This window comes from Trachymyrmex septentrionalis, unplaced genomic scaffold (assembly GCF_001594115.1).
Source record: "Trachymyrmex septentrionalis isolate Tsep2-gDNA-1 unplaced genomic scaffold, Tsep1.0 scaffold19, whole genome shotgun sequence".
Lineage (NCBI taxonomy): Eukaryota > Metazoa > Arthropoda > Insecta > Hymenoptera > Formicidae > Trachymyrmex > Trachymyrmex septentrionalis.
Genome location: NW_017305071.1, coordinates 1,055,955 through 1,073,498, shown reverse-complemented (window position 1 = coordinate 1,073,498; position 17,544 = coordinate 1,055,955). Strand labels below are relative to the sequence as shown.

Below are 17,544 nucleotides of genomic sequence, written 5' to 3'. Positions count from 1 at the left end.
GTAAGTTGAACTGACATTAAAATTAGCATTTATTTGTAAAAATGGAAAGTGAACGAAGCTTCGATGAGGAATTGTCGGTTGTTTTATTTTTGTGAAAAAATATGATAACCAGGTAACGAACTCTTTTTACAATTGCTTGAATTGTATTAACAATCATACTGATTTCGAATGATTAAGATAATTGTGTAATAAGAGAGAGTATAATCCTTTCGTCATCAATTAAGTTGTCGCTTTGCGAGTTGTCATTCGAAACAATTCAGGTATTAAACAAAACAAAAATTGAATGAATTGAATTTCGAAAATGGGATTCAAATTTGATTATTATTATTTTGTACAAAATTATACCATGTTCGAAATTGTTCCACTTTATCCTAAAATCGATAATTCCAACATTCCAACACGTTATCTTTATTAGACATTAAATTATATGAATAATAAATTAGTGCATTAATATAGGTTAATATTAAAACATTTCATTCAATAACGAAGTACGCTTGTCTATTATTATCACAAATATATCTAGTGTTATCTTATTTTAGTTCATGGGGCTTTTATTACAAGTGAACGAGGTGAAATTACAAAAGTTAGCTAATTAACTAAAATATTTATAACTTTACCAATCACCTAGCAAATTTAGTCGCTTTTAACTTTCACTTCACTTCCAGAAATAATAAAATTAACTTTACTCTCAATTTAATTAATTAATTCTTTGACCTGTAGATATTCAATTAGAACAATGTTAGCACATATTTATCACATTATAGCTCATGTTAAATATAATATTTAAACATAGGACCGTATTCGAAATGCACTCTTATCGATAAGCGTGTTTTTTTGTTTCTGATATTCTAAAAATATATGTAACACGAACTATGTACTAAATGCGCATTAATATCGTTTTAAACGCGTTAAATATAGTCTATAGAATTTCAGAAATAAAAGCGCACATTTATAGATAAAAGCCCATTTTGAATAAGTACAGACTATCATCTTTCTCCATTTTTTAGAATTAGAGAAAGATAAAAAGTAAATTAAACCACAATTAGATAAAATTAATTTACGTTAATAGAAACGTGAATTGCGTCCATCATCAAAATAGATTAATTTTAATCTCAGTTTCATTTACTCTGTATTTTTTATAATTTTTAGAACCAGGAAAAGATAAAAAATAAGTTAAATTGATATTAAAGCCCCTATATTCTGAAATTCTTAATAATGTCGTTATACTGTCGTTGCATAGTTTCTTTTTACTACAAAATCTATGCAGTGTAATGATATCGTTACAATCATTAATGTACATTTTTACTAATGTAAATTAATTTTAATGTCTTGGCTTAGTTTACTTTTTATCTTTTTCTAGTTCTAAGAATTGTATATATTTATAGAAGAGGCTAAAAAGAAGTTAACTTTGTAGAGAGTAAAAGTACGTAGTAAAATAAATTAAACTAGAGTTGAAGTCACTCTATATTTAAGTTTCACGTTTACATTAATAGAAATGTATTTATATCCATTTCTATCAATGTAGATTAACTCGATCGATTTTATTCGCTCTTTATATCTTTTTCTAATTCTTAGAATTAGAGGAAGACAAATGCAAATTGAACCGAAAATGAAAGTTTATCTACATCTGCAGAAACGGATCATATATTATATTTATATTTATCGATCTAGATTAATTTTAATCTCTGTTTAATTTACTCTTTATCTAATTCTTAGAACCAAAGGAAGATAAAAAGCAATTAAGTTAAGCCGCGATAAAAGTTAATCTATATTGGCACTATTGGCAGAAACGGGCAGTGGGGAGAGATATCTCAGTTAAATGCGGAGTGAAGTTAACAACGGAACGCGCAGAATATCGAGTCGCTTTTGAATGTTCCGCGCTACATTCAGAGTGGGGGGAGATAGAGCGCGCGGTCGCTACGGTCGCACGGGTAGATGTCGCGTCTCTTCGCGGCTCGCGGCACAACTAAACGGAGGCAGGAGGGGGATAAACGGTGGCAGGGAGGGGAGTGCGTGCGGAGTAGTGCGCCGGGGCAGTGAAGCGAGGCGAGCCCGCCAGTCGTTCGGCGGAGCTCGGGGAGGTTAGGTCGGGCTACGCACCCCCGGATGCGAATGCTCGGTGGTACGGCACACCGCGACAGACGGCAGCGGATACGCGGCGCGGAGTCGCGCGATTACAACGGTGCCGTCGAGCATCGGTCTCGCCACCTTTCTCGTGCGCTCGCTGGCGAGCGTTCGACGTCATCGCCGCTGCGAATAGTCGATCTCGTCTCAGTAACGGGGGCGAGTCTCGCTACGCCCGCTCATCCCAGCTCGTCGAGTCTCATCCCTTCGACGTCTCGCCACTCTCGCCGCCGCCGTCGCCGTCGTCGTCGTCGCCGTCGTCGTCGTTGTTGCCATCGCTTCGACTAGACCAACGTACGCTCGGCTTGACCGTATCATCGTACCGTCGGCTCTCACCACGGCCGTCCGTGCATTGCACTCGTTGCACCTGTCGATACGTAACACCAAAGAGAGCGAGGACAAGCCAGCAGCGTGTGTTCCCGGCCTAGTGACCTGACCTTGGATCGGTCCGACCAGGTACGTCTGTCACTACTTACTTACACCACGCTTATGCCGTGCATGACGTTTCCCCGAGGTCGGAAACGTTTCTTCCAGAGATATATTAACGGATTATGGCGGTACAGATGGTGCGGACGCGGAATTGAAGTTGGTTGCGATACTATGGCAGCAACACGCATCCCCTGCTAATTCAGGACGCTTAAGCGTCCGCGCGTACGTGTTGCGGATAAGAGGATTTGCAGCTCGCTTAGTTTAGTGATAGGCTTAAGTCTCCTCGGATGCTCGATATATCTATAACGGTACATCTTTTGCGCGATTTCCCGATACAACGACCCGCTCCGCTCGACAAATGAACTGGTTGTATATCGATCTAAAAGCGTTTCCCGTATCGCGGATTCTCGTGCAATTTCAGAACGACGCTCTCGCTCTCGTGGCTCGGTGGTTACGGACTAATTCTTTTTAATCAAAATTGCCCTGGGGAAAATTTTCCCATCGATCCAAGGGAAACTTTCTGCGGTGGAAAGTTCTTATCTTTTCGCTTTTAGCTCGCGACGATCCCGCTGCGGTTCGCGGATGAAGGCGCGCTGAGCGCGGGAATGTAGAAATTTCTCGGCAAATGAGTATTCTTAACCATGTATATGCCTGCAATTAAACTCTTCCCGAGAGCATTTATCCGTTATCACGCGAAACCGCGAGGCCGAGCTATCTAAACTACCAAAGTATCGCTCCATCGCGCGTGGTACCGCGCGATGTCTGACCCGTCGCGTCGTCATCTACTGCTGTCGTTGTGAGTGTCTGTTCATACTACTGACGATCATTAATTTCTCTCGTTACGTGAAATATTTCACCGCCGAGCGAACGTTCGTTCTTTTACTGTGGAAAATTAAGGAAAGAGGAGAATATTTCACACGTAATCGTGACTTCGCAACTATTCTGGCTTCGAGATAGGAGGTACTGCGTTGTTACATAGAAAAATGTTCTGGCTGCAGAATTGCAACGAGAAACACAATCAAAACCAATTCTGATCGTGCGAATCGGAATTCTGAATATCGCCGAACTGAATTTCTGGTTATCTTCACTAGGATGTTTAATTATTATTGTCTGATTTTTATTTTTTCTGGTTGTATGTACCTACCCAGAAAAGTACAAATACCAGGATTCTATTAAATGCAACAAGATTTTTAACATATGTATCTGATTTATATCTTTTTGGTCGAATCGGTCAAAATTCCAATGAATGCAACAAGATTATAAGTATCTAATTCGTACTTTTCTTGTTGAATCTAGCAGAATTCTGATAAATGCAAGACTTCTTATAAGTGATTTGTACTTTTCTAATTGAATCTACCAGAAGTCCATGGACTTGCAATGAACGCAAAACTCTTTGATATAATATACACGAATTCTCTTCTAATTCTTGCTATCCAGAGCACAGATGCGGGATGGAATTGTAAGACGCATCCGCGCTCGGGAATTAATTGAATTGAAATTAATTAAATGACGCAGAGATACCAGAGATTATATGTACAAATATATCGCGTGCGCGCCACGACAGGATTCATTCAATTTGCCCGCGGGCGTTTCTATTTCGCGACAAGTTGCAAAGTGCCGTTTGCAGACGGCCGATGGCAAGTGTCCAAATGCGAAGCAGAATAAGCGTACGTAATCTTACAACGTTGGTTTTAATTATCCTGTTTGATCCGCCCATCTAGAAGTCATTATTTGCTCTATGCAAATTGTTGCACGTGCCCCATGCGACGAATTCGTCTTCGATTGAGCGGCGCGAAACAATAAAAGTACTTCCAAACGATGTGCGAAATCAATTTTATAAATATTGCGCATTTATTAAAGGTAACCTTTTTAAAAGTTTTTTTTATTTCACATAAATTTTTGGAAAACAAAACGGCATTGCCCATACGAAATTATTTGACCAACGACAGTCTTTCTCAAATATATGACTGTATTTTCTCTTAATTTTACAATCAATATTAATTAATCAAGTTAATTGAAACATTCGTGTTGAGTTAGTATTGAATGACGAGAAGTTGTTTCTTGATTTGATCTCGCAACACGAGATTATCACAAGACAAATTGATACTCGTGTTTTGTTGCTTCCCAATTTGTAATTTTTGCATCCTTTAGCTTCTCTCGTATTCATAAAATGAAAATGTGCAAGATGTGGAAAATGTATTTTTTTTTTTGGTAATAATTTAATAGGATCTTTATGTTTACGATAATTTTAGAAATTGCAATTCCCATCCTCCCGATTTTGATATTTCAACGCATTTCTGATATGTGTAACTTAAACACGGGAATGATAAATACCCGATACAACCCGCTGTTTGTGCACTCTAGAAATTATAATCGTTGATGTCATGAAATATCTTGTGCTCCGGGTATTTTCTTCCTTGATATTTCCAAGACACTGAATGAAACTAGTCACAATTAATTACAGGTATTTTATTGAATATTGAAGTGTAACCTTTATGTTTACATTAATAAATATTAAAGTATAACATTTTTATTTATATAGGAACAATTTATCTTATATCTTTTTCTTCCAAAAACATTATAGGTTTTCGCATATATAGTTTCATACGTGAGGTAAACCGTTATTTGTGTCATGTAACGGACGTGTGGGAATTTCCTCCGTCTGGTGTTCTTTTTCCCGAATAAATTGTTCAGATTGATCTCGAAATTCTTATTCGCGGTAACCACGGTCCAAGATACTACTAGAAAAGCGATTCATATAAAAATTATTCCTATAACAATCATCGTAATACGATCTCGATTTAATTTTCATTACAATCGAAGAAATTTATTGGAATTAATAATAAAAGTCCTGATATACAATATATAATGTAAGCGATTTCGATTGCATTTAATTTTTTAATAACTTTATTACTTTCTGATAGAATTAAAGACCTACTTAAAATTAATGGCAAAAATGATCAAATGTAAATTTATATAATTTTACGAAAAATAAGATTTTTAAGATTTTCGAACAAGCAATTCTAAAGCCTAAAAGCTCTGCTTTCAAACCGCCCCGTGAAGCTTTTTCTTCCACAGTGTTTCTGTTTCAAGTGGAACGTACCATTCTAAGTGGAACGTGCAAAATTAATGAAAAAGAAATTCGTTAAGTACTTCATTCAACCTTCATTGCCTATTGTCCAGTTCAACTCGATCACGAAGAGAAGGAAAAGAGGTATTGTTATTATTTTCTGAATTGAATAATGTATGTCTACCAGTGTTTCAAATAGGTCGACTTGAAAAACACTGTTTTATTTTGCTCTCTTTTCGAAGACAAAAAAAGATGACTTTTATCTTTCATGTATATTTTATTCGGAAAAATATCAATTATGTACATTATGTTTCCCAAAAAAAAAAAAGATGTAAAGTTGCATTAGATTGAATAATGAACAATTTCTGTGTATAATTTTGACATCTGTTGTGAATCGATGGTTTACAAACTGTAGTATGAAAAGTAAAACTATAATTATACTATCATCTTAATTTTATCACTGAATAAATGTACTATTTGATTAAACGTACTACACTGATAATTTACGTAACAGGTCAGTGAGACGTTAACGTTAAATATTGCTTTTGATGCTTTTGATTATTCAACGACTTTGCCGGTTAAAACGTTTTATCAGTAAATCTTGTCGAGTTAAATATAAGATCGCTGATTATTAGACTTTTATTCGCTTTTCGCACGAATGTAAAAAAATAATTTGGGCTCACGACAACGGATGTATATTCGATTGACCTTTTACACGGTGACTATTCTTTCCACTGTCTTTGTGATTGTCCCTCGCGTGCAAAAGCATTAATTAACGGTTGGCATTTTACTAGATACGAGTCCATGTCGAGTTTCCACTGTTATTACAGTATCGTCTCGCAAATCATGTAAACTAGTTTATTGTTCCGCTGCAAGCTTCGTATCGCGAAAATTGCACAGCTGCCATGTTGCGCCGGCCGGAAAATTAATCACGCGCGTTGGCGAATATGTTCTTTCCATATTTATTATTTGGGACACAATGCAACTAGCGTCACTACCGTTGTAGTTTGTTGACAGATATTGATAAAAATATTCACGGTTCGCGCAATCGAATTACTAATTAATCTCGACAAACACAACAGTTGGAACTGCGTTCACATTTCTATTAAAAAATTCTATCTATTTTATTCGTTATTTTATTATTCTATTATTATATACATATTATTTCAATGAATTTGCATTGCGCGTGGGCGTTATTGTTTTACGAGTGCAGCTGTTAAACTTAGCTACATGGTCTTGATATGCAAATTATTACATCTATAAAATATTCGTTTATCTTACGGAGAATTATAAGACTTATTGCTACTTGCAAAAATTAACTCTAACACGCGAGAACAGAAGAGAACACTTAGGTCCGTATTTATAGACGTATTTCTACCGAAGAACTGAGCTATAATACTAGTCTCGAGAAAATTAATCACGCGCGTTTTTTTTCTCTTACCCTAATTGTGAGAGAAAGATATGATTGCAATTACTCTAATTTAATTATAATTTATAATCATTTTTTGCGTCAAATGTATTTTTTGGTAGTATTATAAATATAATTTAATTATTACTAACACTATAGCAATTATAAAAATGGAACTTCTAACCATAACTATTTTACAAATATTTAACATACAACTTATTTAACAAATATTGTCACAAATATCAAATACTTTTTTCTCAGTGTTGTTTGAATTATAGAATATTGTCTTTTAGAGTTTACTATAACATTTCTGTATAACTTGGAAGATAATATTAAAAAGATAGTCGTCTTGTATTTTTTTATCGATTTAATAACGTAGCGGTCGCTTATTTGAAATTACTTTGCTCTTATTGCTTTCTCAAACTTAATATACCTAGATGTGATTTTGTTAATCCTAGGTTTCTAATTAAGTATCTAGGAAACCCTGTCAAAACATGTCCATTTTATCAAAAAATAGGGAAACGTTTTTTTTAACTTATTTTTAAATTATTTTATGTAATGTAATTAATAAAATTCCACTTTTGATGGCACGTTCCTATTCTAGATTATTCAAAACTGTCATAGAAAACAATTATTGACGAATTAATAACATTTATACGGAAATTGCACATCAAAATATCCGACAGTCTCACAGACTTCGAGTGGCTCTCCGCGTGAGGGAAAAAAAAGTCTGGTGAGCTAAATTTAACGAAACTATTTAATATTTATTTTATTTTTAAATATTTAATTTCTTTAAATAAAATGTGTATATTTTTTTCAAATGGAATAATTAAAATGATATATCAATTATTTAAATTGTTATTAAAAAGGATTGAAGAAATAATATATTCGTACTTGACATTTTAAATTCATTATTAATAATATACATTTATACATCTCAACTAGGTAGCAAATTCTCTCGTCAATTAGAATTCAACAATATTTTCATTTTAAACCGCCTCTTCTTGTTGTACGGAATTAATTGTTATCTTAGGCATTGCTAATAAGCGCAAAATGTCCTATTTTATTTATTTATCGAAATTAATTTAAAATACAAGGAATATTCGGTTTATAATTATTTCGTGATATAACGAGACTATCTGATGCACAGCCTCCGTATTGTTTTGATAGCACACAGCTTCGTACGCAAGGCTGTACTGCCGCAGGCTGTATTGTCATTCATTGTCAAGATTTTAACCGGCAAGCCATTGTTCCGTGTGTCGTATAATCACGTTGAAATGCGTAATAAGAAGTCAATTATGTACAATATTAACAATTAATTCGAGATAAAGTTTTGTCTGCTTACATTAAAGCGTGTAAGTTTGCAATTTACTTTGCAATATTCAGCGTTAGATACTTCTTTATGTATAGTTCCGGAATACAATAGGTATAGTAAACTTTAAGACTGTAAGAAGTCAACCAATCGTAGTTGATTATTCTCTTCAACTGTGATTACCAATATCTTATGACTTATCACTAGAATCGCGGCTGTGTCATTTTTGATCCCATCTGATAGTTTTTCTTTTCGAGTTAATTTGGATTTACGTATGGATTACTCTGGATTTTTGTAATTTCATAAATAATCACAATCAATTATAAGTAATTTCACTTTTATTTTAGTGACAACTCTTTCTTGTAAAAAGCTAAACCTTTACCTTGAATCGCGATTAGGTTAATTTAGACCGCGATTCTAGTGTTAAAGCTTACTACACCTCTTGTGTTTCGAGACTAATGCCCTGTGCGAGAACATCGTATTTGTCATTCGCGTAATGAAAGTTGAACCAGACGATTAGTGACATGAGCTGCTTTGTGTATCTATATTGTGTCGTTATATTACTTGAAACGCGATCGCGACAAAGTACTAAAAGTACCAAATGCCGTTGCATATCTTGTGCAACTTTATTACAGTAAATGTTATTAGCTTGCATTAAAGGATTTGTAAACGTATCAAAGAGCCAGCATTTTGCGTAATTTATTTATTTGGAACAGAAACGGAAACGAACAAGAGAATATATAATATACAAAAGGTAAGAAAAATAGATACATTTCCTGTAACGAATAATATTCTCTATATAATAAAGAATAAGAATTATAAATCTCTTTTTACTATTTCGTGATATATACATCTCGATAATTATCTCTTTAATGATCGACTTGAATTCGCCACAGCGATTCGTTATTCGAATAACGAAAAGTCTTGCATCAATTATGTGATAATTATTCAAGGTGAAAGACAATAGAAAATTTACATTTTAATATTCAACGTTACAAAAACTTAGCACACAAAAAATTGGATTTAATGTAATTTGCCTGTTACTTCGAGACTGACAACGTTAATTAATATACAAATCGCTGCAGCAAGTTATTTGAATAACGAAAAGCTTTACATCAATTATGTGTTGATTGAATTATTCAAGATGAAAGAGAATAGAAAATTTACGTTGTAATATTCAACATTATAAGAACTTAGCATACATAGAATATTTACTTTATGATATTTAACGTCAAATATTTCAAGGAAGCGAAACTGGCGCTCAGCTTTGGTGTTTGTTTTTACATACATAACGCGCTGTGTAGACAGACGCCTCGTGCGTTGCATAATCGTTCGATGCAAGACAAGTCTCGAGCCGACAGGTAGCGGAATGCAGCTATGTATGCCGCCATAATATTACACACCATCGAGATACTACCATCTTTCAGAGATTATTAAATTATTAAAACGTGATTAATTAACGATTATACAAATATATTGGCTATTTATTGAAGCAAATATACAAGCGGATTTGATAAGCGAGATCATATGTTTAAATAAGTGTGTATTTAAATGTCAAAAAATAATGGAAAAATTTGAAACAAGGTGCGAATTTAAGCACTGTTCAAGATATTATTATTGCCGCGTATGAATAAAATAATTCGTCCGTGTCGAGCGCATTATAGGGTTTTTCCCGGTTAGTCTGTCTCGTCGCGGTATATAATAATAATAATAAAGTGCGTGTCGCGTATGATTAACATCGGGAGTGCCGTGTAAAATACCATGTGATTACCCTACTTTGTGGTGATTAGAATGCGGTCTTAATTAGTATTTTCGCGAGTATTGTGTAAATGTAACAAACGAATGTAATTGTAAGAGGAGATGGAGGAGAATGAGAGCGAATAACTACAGAGCAGCCGTGGGGTGAGTCAACTATTTTTTATTTCAGTGAGCATTAAAAGATAAATAAGAGATAAATGAAGAGATAATGAAAGATAAATATAACATTTTATAACGATTTATTATCTTAGAATGGATGGATTATATATATATATATATATATATATATATATATATAGCATAAATTATATAGACAAATTACGTAGCACAAATATTTAATGTTGGAATTCATAACTGTTAATTTGTTTTGAATGTGTGTTTCGTCGAGCATAAGATTTTCAGAAAAATCGTAAACGAGAACGTGTGAATAAATAACATATTAATAATATTATTTTGTCAAAAATTTTTTATTGTCAAAATTTAATTTTTTCACAGTTTTTTTATTGTTACGATAGATTTTATTTTCGAATATATTGCTCAGATGATTAAAGAGAATAAGGAAGTAGGAAAAATGAAAAGAAATTTTTCACAATTAAAATACTGACATTAAAAAATATATAATTTGTATTGAAATTTTTTTTATAGTATTCACATGTCATGGAAGATGAAGATTGGAATAAGATGTCTATATTCTCTCCATATTTTACGTGAAATAAAGACAAATTATATGTACAACTTGAAATACAAAGAAACTATTAAACTATCTGTAAAATAAAATTTTATCCTGAATATTTCACTGATAAGCTTTTTGATACAAGATTTATATAATCTATAAATATGGGCCATAAAACAACTCGGTCTCTAACATTCAATGGCAAACTTATTTTATCGAAAGAAGACATAAGAAAAAGAAATACTTCGAGGAACACAGTATCCTTTATTCGATATTCTCTCTTTATTCCTTACTCCATTTCTAAGAAACGAACTAAAATTTACTCACTCAGCCGTCGATACTCGTTTAAACTCCGTATTGCATGAACTTCGTTATTGTCGCGAACCTTATTGAGATCGATAATTCTTATGATAACACTCTTTTCCTTTCGTGACGAAGATTTCTGAAATCCGGAACTTGTGGCTTAGGAAGAGCATCGTCAGTGACGCGATCTCTTAGTAAACGTATTCCTTTTTCGATTACCTCGAGAGATGATTACCTAGTAAATTTATTATACCGGTTAGGAAGTAAAGTCAATGAATCGCTCGTAAACATGCGACAGGGCTTCCTTGAAACAGAGGGTCGAGAAAGGAGGTTAATACCTTTTCCAACACTCGTGGCGTCACCTTATATTAGACTTTGGACATACACGTCATTTTGTAAAACAGGTGGGCTAAAAGGTTTAAAGGGGGGCGATCGCCAGGTATCGAGAAATATTTTAAACTTCGGCCGAACTTTTTTCGAAGATATCAGCCTCAAAGTTGCCGATACGTGACGTGCGATCATGACGATATATAAAAGTAACTTCGTTCTGATCGAGCGCTGCAGACACCGTCCCGTGATCCTTAGTGCTCATAAAAGCACGTGCGTATATGTGCAGCGTGCACTGAGTTCTATGGCAAGACTTTTTACGCCTTTTTTCTTTTTTCACTGAGTGACTGAAATAGTTTCCAAATTTTATCTTTTGTAGTGCACATTGAAATCGTCCAAACAATATTTAATAATCGATACACAGTAAAAAGTATTTTATTTTGTTCTACTAAAAATCGATCCACTAAAAAAATTCTTTTTCAAAATTTATATTGAATTTTTAACACATTCGAGTGTTAATTTAACGTAATGTGATTATAATATTCTTGGGGCTTCTACGGTTGCTTTCTGTGTAAAGATTATGTGTTTCGCGGGTTTTCTCCGTGTCCAGATCCATTCTTGGGATGCCAACAAGCAACGTAATATAAATGGAGGCTCGGAGGAACAGCTCGGTATTCGAGGCTGCTCCTCGCCCTGATGAAGTGGACTACAAGATTGGCATTACAGAAATGGGGATCTGGACACGGAGAAAATCCGCGAAACACATAATCTTTATATAATGTGATTATATTGTTGTGTGTTAAAATAACACTAGTTATGAGTAAGTAAATAAATAACGTGAAAATAATGTATTTTAAAACGTGAATTGTATAAGATAAAAAATAAAATACGTGTTAATCTCGGTTAATTTAACATTAGAAATGTTAATTTTACTGAAAATGGATGCTTCCACAGTTTGTTGACACAAATTGTAGCAGTATTTTTGTGTTAACTATGTATACAATATTTGTATTACTTTTTAATATTCGTCTCCAGACGATATGATTAACGGTATGCCAACATTAGCAAATATCATACACGCGTACATGACGTACATAATTATCCATATTGAATGTAGTCAATATTTAGTGAATGTATGCAAAGTTTGCGTATACATTGGCCATATCGTTTGGAGGCGCCTTTATATTAAATTAAGATATAAGTAAATTGTTCGAAATACGTGAAATGTGTTAATACAAAATTTTTCAATTATTATATCGAATACTGATAACATTTATACGCATTTACCAAATAGAACGAACTGTTGGGAATTGCGCATCAGTCATGTATTTTATGACAGTCGAAATACATGGTGTGAAATTTGAACATGATCGATTAAACCACTCTGAAGTTCCGTGGAAACTTCGCAGTTTGTGTCGCCGTATTCTGTTCTTCCTCTGTAATTCATTGATAGCAGAATATTCTCGAATCGAATTTCTTAGATTACCATTACGAAATTCAGCACTTTGTTATCCTCTCATCCAGCAATCATTTGTTACCGATGTGCATCTCTCAATCATAAATCTCTGCCATTAAATGCAGTTATCTGAATTTTATTAATTGATACGAGATGTTACACGATAAAAATATTTTATATTCGTGTTAGAAATACAAAATGTTTGGTCCATTCCTTGTTAAAATTTCGTATTGAATTTTTAATACATTCAAGTGCTATAATTTTTAACACAATGTGATTGTAAGTGAACAAATAACATAAAAATAATGCTTTTTAAAATATAATTTTTAAGATAAATGAATAAAATTCAATTAATTTAACATATTATAAATGTTAAATTTCATGAAACATACTAATTTAACACATTATAAATGTTTATTTTGATGAAGAGAATAAAAAATATGATTGTTTACAAATTGTACATTTAATGTGTTAATTTTTTTACATAATGTTTGTGTTACTTTCTAACACGTTTTTCTTGTATTAAATTTAACACAAATTTTCCGACTGTGTGCGAATATAATATTGCGAAATTTTACCAGAATTTTGAATATTTTAACAGAATTATATAATGTCCTTTTTCAAGAATTCTTGAGAGAAGTTTTCCTAAAAATTAAATTTAAAATGTTACCGTTGAGGAAAACTGTACTTTTGATCTTCGTTAAACTTTGACTCTCGTAAAGAGTCTTATGAGCAAAACGCGATCTTTTCTGTTCATCGTACATGATAAGATTTCGACGATGTCCATCGAGGTGAACGACATCCGGATCGGTCAGAATTACTGTAAATCCTTCGATTTTCTAGCAAAGCCTTTAGCGAGATGCCACGTTACATTTTAACCTAGCTTTTCATATTTATAAATATTTATTCATTCTTTTTTTTTTTTACATTTTAACATTGTCTCGTTTCAGCGTTTTTTTATCCACGAAAAAATTCTATTTTAATTTTTATTAAAAATATATTTTTCGGAAGGTACAAATTTTTGTGTGTAGATTTTACATCGGAGAATTCGAATCGAGTTTTGTCGATTTCTAATGTAATATTCAGTATGGTGTATAATATTTATCTGACACGTTGAATCATTGTTTACTGCACGCTCGAGTTAGGAGCCATTTTAAGAATTTAATGCGTACCATGGTATAAATAATACACGCTCGATATAAAAACCGATAAGCGGCAAATTAAGGATGATAAAGCGCAGATAATCCACAGCTTGGGCAATTACCGCGTCTTTTTAAGAGGTCCGTGTACGTTCTACGACTGAGGAATATGGCGAAACTGTAATATTCTTAAGAAGTACATTGACATACTAAAGATAGTGACTACTTGGCCGCGGGGCGGTGAAAAAATTCTGGCTGGGAAGTTGGCTTTAGTTTCTAGTCTAGATATTCAACAGCTTTTTACGAGCTTTGCGCGCGTAGCGTGTCCTATTTTCTACATAATAAGATACCGTCTCTCGGAGCATTGTACGTTTCTTGCTTCGTTACCGGCAATTTCCGCACAGCGGCCGCAAGTTGCGACGCGCGTTGCGAATCTCAAAGCAGCGCACGTCGTGCAGGCACACCGTGATTCAGCTACCAGAATCAATTTTTAACGCACGACGCTTTTTCTCTCCCCTTTTTCTAGATTTTTCCTCTTTCGGAATGAGAAATATCTTCAACGCGAGACAAAACGACGAGCCGCAGCCTCAACGTTAGAATAAAGAGCAGCGACTTATAGTCGGAGAAAGAATTTTTGTCGCGCTCGGGGTTTACGTACGCAAAAAAAAAAGGAGAGGGATTATTCGGTACAAGAGATCTACACTGTCACAGGGCAACTTTGGCGTATACGTTTCCACGCGATCTGACTTAGTCGAATCAGATTGCGTCGAATAACAGTCGAGATTAGCTTTGTGTCACACGCCAGTGTCGCTATTGTACGACGTCTATTAGTAGTGGCGTGGCCTATAAGTGGCCGTAATTCGTCGATCGGATTTTATACGATAATTAGAGCGAACTCGATCATTCGCCTTAAAGTCGATGGATTGGATTACGTTGCTCATTACAAAGGGCGTTTATTAAAATATTATATACACTCGCGAGAAGAAGCGCGTGATATATTTTATGAAGGTCCACCGGGAGAGATACCTTTTTTTTTACGCTACAGCATTCTCGTGCTGCTTTTTTTACGACGCGAGCTGATTACCGATATCGCATTAATTTGCGCTCCGTTCTTTTTCATTAACAATATCTTTATCGCTTCGTTGCGCCGTCGTGACTTCATTTCGCGAGCTTCGCGTGCGAGTCACGATACTGCGCTGTTTTAAGCATGATTTTTGTGAAGAAAACAGGTATCATGGCTACACATCGGACCGAATGGCCTAATTTTGCTTCTACAAAGATAACAATTTTCAGCAGGGTTTATACGCGCGGAGCCCCTGAAAGATGCAAGTAATAGATTTCTGATAGGCACGACGGAAATAAGGTTCCTCGGTAAAAAAGACAAAAACCACCCTTCTGGCAAAATACTGCTGCATTTTCTAGCTGTAATGAATTATTTATGTTGCGACACAAATTTTATAGTTAACGCGCGCAGCGGAGATACATCGCTCCTCTTTGTTTAAATTGCTCAAGATAATACTTGACGAAACGCCCAGCATACAAACTTGCCGAACACTGTTTATACACGCTACATTTATTTTCCGTACAACACCTGACCGTTTTCAGAATGCACCGTGAAATAACGGATTAAGATCGCAGTTTGTCTTTGGTGTTTAATGTCAAACTTTCGACATGGAAGTTTCGCTGCGTAAGTCGATTTGACAATAGTCGCTCGCGCTTTGAATTCGTTCCTTCGCGATAGTTATTTCGAGGTAATGCATTTGCAATATATAATTGCAATGTAATCAACAAGTTTGTAAGGCATTTAAATTAGAAATAATTCGTATACTTGTACTTGTTATTACTAATAATAACAATATAAATTTTATCAATTATTGCACGGAAAGAATTGTTTTATTGAAATATATAAGAATTTAGCTAAATACAGATTTGAAAATAAATGTTATTAGATTATCGAAATAATTGGACGTTCAAATTGGTTATTATGAATGTCAAAACGTTTTGCAGCATTGCTCGTTATGCTTGAGTTTCCTATATAATTATTTTGCTCCAACAAAATTACTTTCAGATCTGTATTTATCTAAATTGGAAATTTCAGCAAAATCGTTTTTTCTATGTGTCACGAATGTGTGATTTATATCCTTTTTTATACACTAAAAAAATTTTGGCCATTATTGATCCAATGAATGATCGTTAATTACTATCCGACTTAACGTAGTTACATAATTCATTGATACAATAACTGGATTCATTTATATAACTACATATTCATTCTTGCAATGAATTCTAGTAATATTTTTATAACCTAAATCATTATGAGAATTCATCGGACCGATTTTCATTAATTCAATGAATATTTTATTCTATTTACAATTTTAGAGTTCAATGTACGAATCACGCTTTTGTACAAATACGCTTTTATCTTTCTTGTTTTACCATCCTTATTCGAGTCCTCTTTATCGGTCTCACTTTAATTTCGTTCCGTTGATTTTTGTTGTATAAATTAATTAACAGGAGGATTAAGTATTACATAAGGACAAAGATTGCGCTTCACGATGCGTAACATCAAAGCGGGCTTTATTAAGCCTTTGCCATTTCGTAGACATTCTACAAGCGTACATTCCATTTGCAACGAGCTCCGACATAAAGGGTCGAGGTATGACGAATAATTCAATGCCACCACGCCGAGCAATTTGTCTTGCATTGTGTACGTCTTCTGCAACACATCTTTCGCGCGTGACTTTCCGCTCAATAGTCTTACTTGCACGAGTACTTTAGCGGCGTAATGTTTGCTGTCCAATTAGCAGCGATAAGTCGCTTTACCTGCCGTGCCTCGCGTGCGTTTGTGAAACTTTATCTCATTCGTACATTCATATCATAGTAAGTCATATCAAATCATTCTTTTCCCGCCGTGTAACCCGTTGTGTAACGTGAGCTATCATAAAGCCGCATAATCGTTAAGCGACGGATCGTTAAGCAAATTCGTCTTTGTGGAGCAAAAACGTCGCCGTCTGTGCGGCACAAATGGATAATGCAAGACGCATGTAGCGCGAGTGCGCTTTCTCCTTACGTATCCATTAAACTCAATATCTACGTGCGCGAAACTACACAACGAGAAATCGATAAGGAGATAAAAGTAGCGAAAGAAAGTTACTACGCGCACATGTCCGTGTGTGCGGACGGGACGGAATCATGGCCTCGTAAAAGGAAAAAGCTCGGTTATGATGAAACATTAGGTGGGCGAGGTGGGATTTGTGGGTGAAATATGACGTGATATCTCTCGTCAGAAGGAAAACTGCCCGCGGCACGTTGTCGCGGAGCCCTCCTCGAGAATCTCTCGCCGTGATAACGCGAGCAGTTGCGCGAACAAGCCTTCTTCTATCCAGGTTCTAGCCGGTTCCGCCTCTCGTCATCGTGGATGTCTCGACCCAATTCTATCTTCTCCCACATCGCGTCGGCTCTGTTTCTTTTCTCGATTTTTCCCGAACGACCGCGAGCACGCCTCGCGCCGCCCGATACAGCTGGCTTTCGAGGATGGTCGCTAC

The 17,544-nt window shown here is 34.9% G+C and overlaps 1 protein-coding gene across 1 annotated transcript in view; it reads left to right on the top strand.

Annotated features, from left to right (window-relative positions):
* The first annotated feature begins 2,401 nt into the window (after positions 1-2,401).
* The window catches only part of LOC108746824 (heparan sulfate glucosamine 3-O-sulfotransferase 5), a 37,373-nt gene continuing 22,230 nt past the window's right edge, over positions 2,402-17,544 (top strand). Inside the window, exon 1 of the mRNA XM_018483806.1 lies at positions 2,402-2,580. The gene's annotated coding sequence lies outside the window, so the exon portion shown is untranslated. The remainder of the gene's footprint in view (positions 2,581-17,544) is intronic.